The sequence below is a fragment of the Mandrillus leucophaeus genome, unplaced genomic scaffold (assembly GCF_000951045.1).
Source record: "Mandrillus leucophaeus isolate KB7577 unplaced genomic scaffold, Mleu.le_1.0 Scaffold15, whole genome shotgun sequence".
In the NCBI taxonomy this organism is placed as follows: domain Eukaryota; kingdom Metazoa; phylum Chordata; class Mammalia; order Primates; family Cercopithecidae; genus Mandrillus; species Mandrillus leucophaeus.
The window spans coordinates 1,731,911-1,739,152 of NW_012101476.1; positions in this window are offsets into that span (position 1 = coordinate 1,731,911).

The following is a 7,242-nucleotide window of genomic DNA, read 5'->3' on the forward strand; positions in this document are numbered from 1 at the left end:
TTCTTTCTTTCTTTCTTTCTTTCTTTCTTTCTTTCTTTCTTTCTTTCTTTCTTTCTTTCTTTCTTTCTTTCTTTCTTTTCTTTCTTCCTTCCTTCTTTCCTTCTTTCTTTTTCTTTCTTTCTTTTCTTTCTTTCCTTCCTTCCTTCCTTCCTTCCTTCCTTCCTTCCTTCCTCCCTCCCTCCCCCCTCCCTTCCTTCCTCTTTCTCTCTCTCTCTTTCTTTCTTTCTTTTTTTCTTTCTCTCCTCACCCATTCTGTTGCATTCTGTTACAGCAACACACAATGAACTAGCACAGTGTCCAAACAGCATGGCTTAGGCAGTCAGGACAGATTGAAAGAGGAGAGTTGGAGAAATCTAGCACAATTCTATTTTCCTAGATGAACTTCTGAGAAGTCACCTTGGCAGCATCCAACCCAGCTCAACTTGTATTTGAAGTAGGCTGTGCTGGCCTCCAGAACAGAACTTCAGCTATCTGATTACCTGGAGAGGGGATGCTCTGATGGCCAGAGCTTCTGGCTTTCCATCAGACCCACACAGAATATTCACTGGTTGTGGGAGGGCAAAATCCCAGCATTCAAATTCCTCATCCATCTAAAGAACATGCTTGGAGGGAAATTAAGCAGAAGTAGGGCATTCGCGTGTGTATGCGTCAGAGCTGAGGTGAGTTGGCGGGTAGGGGAAAGGAACATGTGACCCCCTCCCTCAACTTCCCAGAGGGAGGGGAACTGTTGGCAATGGCCAGAAACAGGATAGAATTGTCCAAAGGACATGACCTTAGCCACAGGAATCTGAAAACACAAGTCACAGTTCTTATGTAAAAATGGCAAATTTCTTATTAGGAAGGAAAATTAAAAACAAAAAAGAGCTACAAGCACTTTAGCCTGCCTTTCTGGGGATGACCCCTCAGTGGTGGGTCTCAGATGAAGCCTGCCATGACCATTTCTGACAGGCTGGTGCCTCCCTAGACACTTCCCTCGCCTTCTCTCCTGCATGTAATCCCAGCGGGCTCCAGAGGTTTGGCCTTTCTGAGAAGTGAGGGCATGACTCAGTCAAGGTTCTGTTGTTGTAGGTAATGGAAACTGACTTGAGTTAACTTCAGCAGGGAAGGAAATTCACTGGAAAGAATCTGGTTTATCTCACACAAGACAAGGGCTGCCGAGCCTCCTGAGGCATGGGACCCAGGAGTCAGCATTTGCCAAAGTATGTTCCATGGTTTTCTACTCCTAGCAGATGCCTGAGAAAATAAAATGCTCTGTGATCCAATGAGTTCAGGAAATGCTACTTATCTTTTTTGTCTTAATATGCACGTTGGCATATTAAAGGCTCTGATAAGTCTTGCAGCAAGAAAGCTTATTTAAGTAGACAAGCACTTCCCTAAAATGTTTGTGGAATAAGGTATACTTGTTGAAAAGGTGATTAAAGAGGAAAAGTTTCCCACCCTGGCTCTCACCCTGTTGTGATGGGAAGCTGACTTTACTGTGAAGAATGTATACTAGAGAGGCTATACGTCTAATGGTTAGGGGCATGGACTACTTGCTTTTGAATCCTGATTTCACCACATGCTAGCTGAATGATCTGGCAAGTTATTTAATATCTCTAAGTCTCAATTTGCTGTCTATAAATCAGAGTAATAATAATATCTCTTGAGGTTGTAGTAAGGATTAAATGAGCTAATTAAACTATTTGGTTCATAGTAAGTGCAAAAGTATTGAGCTATTATTATGGATTGAATACACACACTCTTTGCCATGAAATTCACAGTGCTGGGGGCACTCATGTTTAACAATCATTTGTTGGTGTCTACTCCTAACGGACTGGAGACACGGAGATGAGTCTGGTGGTATGTCCCCGCCTTCACGGGGCTCCCAATTCTGTGGGGTAGAACAGGCATGTTAGAGATTATTACAAAGAGAGATGGTAAGAACAGAGTACTATGACAGCCCACAGGAGGAGCACCTAGTCCAGACTGAGGGGCAGGGGTGATAGGGGCATGGGAAGGATATTGCAGGCTAATGTCATGAAGGTGCCAGCCAGCTTTGGGCATCCCAGGCAGTCTGGTGTGGCCAGGGAATGAGATGAGAATTGATGGTGTTAAAGATGTTAGTAGGGACCATCACAGGGAAGGCCTTGAACACCAGAGCAAAGAGTTGAGGTCTTATCCTATGGGGGCTAGGGAGCTAGCAGAGTGTTTCTGTCAAGTGAGTGTCATGACAAATGTGCATTTAGGAAGCTCCCTCTGGCAGTGATAGGATTCATTGGTTGGAGAAGCCAAGCCTGGAAGCCAAGAGATTAGGGAGAGCTGGTTATTGAAATCAAACTGGGAGATGGGGAAAGATTTGGCTTGGCTGACTTGACGATGCCACTAATTGAATTGATGATTGGTACTGATTTAGATGTAAGTCCTGAGCTTGAATCATGTTGACTTGGAGGACTCTGTGGGCAATCCAAGTCGCAATATTCAACAGGTAGTTGAATATGTGGGCCGAATAGATAGATCTGGGAGCTGAGGGTATTTCAATGGTAATTGAACTCATAAGATTGTATGGGATTTTTCAGAGAGGGTCAAGATCAAGGCAACCCTGGGTAGCTTGACCCTTCAGGGGAGCAGGGAAGTGAATTCTGCTAAAGAGGTTCTGCAGACACCTAGCAGTCCAGATTTCTTACAGATTGAAATTCTCAGAGGAACTGGTTTCTCTCCTCAAGAGAAACCTCCCCTCTCCTCAAATCCTGTCTGTCTGTCTTGAACCCAGGCTATTTTGATTAGACCCTAGTATGACATAGTGGCTTATGGGCCAAGAGAGGATATCTAAAGGCCCCTGCTCTTTACTGTTACCTTGTCATTGCTACACTTTACCGCACCCTGTACCAGTGTCCATCTCTACAAAAGGGAGAACTGGATTTTGTCAGCTGCTTCCGCCCCAAAGTTGTTACTATAGACACAAGAAGGATGGAGTCAGCAGAGTGACAGCTGAGGAAGTGATGCAGGTTGTCCTCATTTCTGGGGACTTATCCAAACCCTTCTGCACCTTTGGGTGCCTGCATCCGCAGCCAGTACTTGGTTGCGGTGAGTGTTAGACTAGCCTGATGAGAGAGGAAGCAAGGAGATTTTAATGCATAGGGTTTAGTGAACACATCCAGGCACTCTGTTCCTTCCTTCTATTGTTCAACCTGGAGAATAACAGGCACACAGGTGAAATCTTCTTACCTTCATAGAGGTTCACCAGAGTTGGAGCTGACAAACCAGTTTAAATGATAATCAAATGAGCTAACAATGCCCATGTATTTCCAAAGGGAGAACTAGTGCCAATCAGGAGTAGTAGAGGGAGTTACAGGGGAACAGAAAGTCCCTCCTGATACTAAGCATCTTTAGAAGCGATGCCTGGAACAGAGTAGGCTCTTGGACCTGGGTTATTGGCTAACAACTCAATGCTTCCACACTCTCCTCTCTGCACAAAGGGCTAGAGGCCTGAGAACTGTATTTCCAAGAACCCATGCAACATAGGTTCCAGGTTAGAATCTTTCCATGAGAAGCAGATGCATGAGATTCAGAAGGCAGAAAAGAAGATGAAGCCATATGAGAGGTGGCTCCTGCCAACCCTGGAGTTACTCACCTTCAGCTGTGGTGAGTAAAGTTGTGGGCTTTGGCAGATGCCTGATTTTAAATCAACCTTCAAAATTTTCCTGAAGCAACAGTGTTGGGGGCATCTGTGATCCTTGCAGGAGGTGCTGCAGATCCTGCAACTTTTCTGCTTTCTGAAAATTTGTACAGAATCTTTATTATATAAATATCCAATGACCTTCATTTTTCCAGCTATTCCAAAAGTTCTGTTAAGTGCTGTATAGCATTTGGTGTATACCAAATCACCCAAAACCTAGTTGCTTAAAGCAACAATTATATATTTAGTTCACAAGGTTGTGGATCAGAATTGTGCTAGGCACAGCTGAGTGGTTCTTCTGGTCTTGGTTGGACTCAGTAATGCATTTTACAAGAGCAGGCCAAATTCAAATTTATTTCACGTGGATACAGGGAAAAGAATCATCAGGGCCAATTTTGCAGTCTACCACAGCATCTATTTCTTATATTAAATAACCTTCCTGCTTCAAAGACCCAGAGAGTTTTTATTTCCCTGAGCAAACCTTGAAGATGTAACATCACTCTGTATTTCTGGTCTTGATTGGGCTCACTAATGCACAAAGGCTCACTAAAGAGGCAGGTATTGAGACTTGGATTAAGTAGTGGGCTGAGGGTTAAGGATTTGGGTTTAAGTCCTGGACTGTGCCACATATTGCAAGTCAACCTTGGGCCAATCTCCTCAGAGTCTTGAGCTCTTCTCTCTCAAATGGACATGGTTAAACTTATGTGCAGCCATCAGGTAAAACAATGGCTGTAAAAGAAGTTTGAATAGATTAATGATCATATCCTGCATTTGAATAACACCACGCTGTGAAATCTTCTCACCTGGGGACCGCTGGAGCAGAGGCCAGAGGGCAGGGGCTGCTCTGGTGGGATAGAAGTCAGAAAGACGTTGGTCACTTGCTTTTCTCCCCTCTCGGATTCCCTGGTGTATTTTGGGGCTTAGAAGTAAAGAATGAATGGCCAGCCAAATCTTCCATTTGCAGCCTCTGTATTGGAATTAAGCCAGAGTTTGGAAAAGCCCTAGAACTGCTGGAGCCAGGACAAACTCCAGGACTGGCAGGAGCCACCTCCCATCCACTGCTCCCATTTACCCTCTTGACTCCTGGTGCAGTGAGGCCCTGCTTGTCCTGGCCGATCCTCTCCCCAGGCCTCACGTGCTCAGCTGCTCGAAGGACCACTCCTCAGCTCCTTGTTAAGTCCCAACTCAAGCTGGACATGATTCACAGGGATAATGAGCTCGTAAATAAATTCCTGCTGCATCAGCTCATGGAGCTGAAGGTTAGGCTAGGGACGTGGGCCAGGGCAGGCAGAGGGAACTAGACACGGAGATTCAAATGTCCCCTGTGTTCTCTCCAGGGGGTGAGGAGGGTGATGAAAACATAAGAGATCCTGTGAATCCATCACTGAAATGTTGCACAGTGTGCTGGTTATGCTCTCAGTGCAGAGATCCTGGATCCGTAATCCCATACTCTACTCTGCTTTCAGAATCCAGTTCTGCTAGAGATAGATTTTTGGGAGGCCAATGGCCAGTGGCTATGTGTTCAGTAGAGCAGAACCAGGGCAGCAAGCTCTGTGAAGAGCTGAGCTAGCTGCTGAGGAATAGGGGATGTGTTCACTTTTGTTGAGCTTTACCAGTAGAGAGAGGTCACAGGGAAATAATAAAAAAAAGTTCAGCACAATCCCCAAATAAAATGAGAAGTCCTAGAAAGATGTGCACTTCCTATCAGTGAAAATGCACAAGAAGAGGCAGGAAACTCCTTATAAGCATCAACATGGGAGAGTGTGAGACAGTAGATGAAGGTTGATGAAATGCCTTTTGAGGCCCCTTTAAGCTCCCTGTGTCTACAAGCTGTGTGGAAGGCAATCTGCCTTGGTGTTTGGCTATGCCTGCTTCTGCTTAAAACCTACCAGTGGCTTTTCATCACACTTGGTATAAAATCATGAAGGTTGGGCATGGTGGCTCACACCTGTAATCCTAGCACTTTGGAAGACCAAGGTCAAGAGTTCAAGACTAGCCTGGCCAACATAGTGAAACCCCGTCTCTACTAAAAATACAAAAAATTAGCCAGGTGTGGTGGTGGGCACCTGTAATTTCAGCTACTTGGGAGGCTGAGGCAGGAGAATTGCTTGAACCCAGGAGGTGCAGGTTGCAGTGAGAGGAGATTGTGCCACTGCATTCCAGCCTGGGTCACAGTGCGAGACTCTGTCTCAAAAAAATAAAAAATAAAAAAAATAAAATCAAGAAAAATTTTCCCAAGTCAGTAGTCACTTCTGTATTATTTCATACCATTCTCCCCATTGTTCACTATGCTCAATGCCACCTACCTTTTTCTCACCCTTAAACTTGGCCTCTAGTTAGGAAAGACTGGGCTGTGCTGCAGTAACATACAAACCCTGGAATCTCAGTGGCTCAGCTCCTTATGTGTTTGATTCTTCTTTATGGACTATTCATGTGGGCTGGCAGGTCTGTTCTCCACCTAGTGACTCAGGAATACAGGTTCCCTCTGTTTTATGATGCCGCTGGCCCAAAATGTGGCATCCAATGTGGCCCTGGTGGGAAATTTATTTGGTCCAGCATTGACACTTGTCACTTATGCTCACAGTCTGTTGGCTAGAACTAGTCACACAGCCCAAGCGCAAATGCAGGGGAGGCATGGGCATTGAACAGGAGCACATGGATATTGGGTGGGCACTCATGGTCTGGGCATGTATCTGTCAGGGTTCCAAATTGCAAGCAATGGAAAGTGAATTTAGGTGTTTCAAGCAGAAAATAAATTTACTAAAACATACTATGGAGTTTACTAAATCGCCTAAAGAGCCAGAAAACTAAGCTTGAAGGTGATGTAGCTAGAAATAGCACCCCCAGTCATGCTGCAGAGCAGCTCTGAGATGTTGCTCCTGGGTAAAGACACCATGACTACCCCTGCCAACTGTGCTGGCACTGAACATGGACTCTGCCACATAGCCATAGCCATAGCTGCCCCAGAGACTGGACATGGTTACTGCATTAGGGACACCCTTGTCAGACTGCAGCCTGCACAGCCCCAGCTCCTTTGTGTCACTCACTTCTGACTCAAGGTCTAGGGTCAGCATGTCTGATTGAGGAGCCTAAATGAGCCATGTGCTAGCTGCAAGGGAGGCTGACTGTATTAGTCTGTTCTTACACTGCAAATAAAGACATACCCAAGACTGGATAATTAAAAAAGAAAAAGAGATTCTTTTTCTTTCTAGAAGAACACTGGACTCATAGTCTCACGTGGCTGGGGAGGCCTCACAATCATGGATGGCAAAGATATATCTTACATGGCGGCTGGCAAGAGAGCTTGTGCAGGGGAGCTCCCATTTATAAAACCATCAGATCCCGTGAGACTTATTCACTGTCATGAGAACAGCATGAGAAAGACCTGCCTCCATGATTTAATTACCTCCCCATGGATCCCTCCCATGATACATGGGGATTATGGGAGCTGCAATTTAAGATGAGATTTGGGCAGAGACACAGCCAAACCATATCATTGACAAAACAAGTATCTGGCATTTTATGTCCTACGGAGGGCCCTGGTTTTCAAGGGGAGTCCCAACTGAGAGTGATGAATATTCACTGCA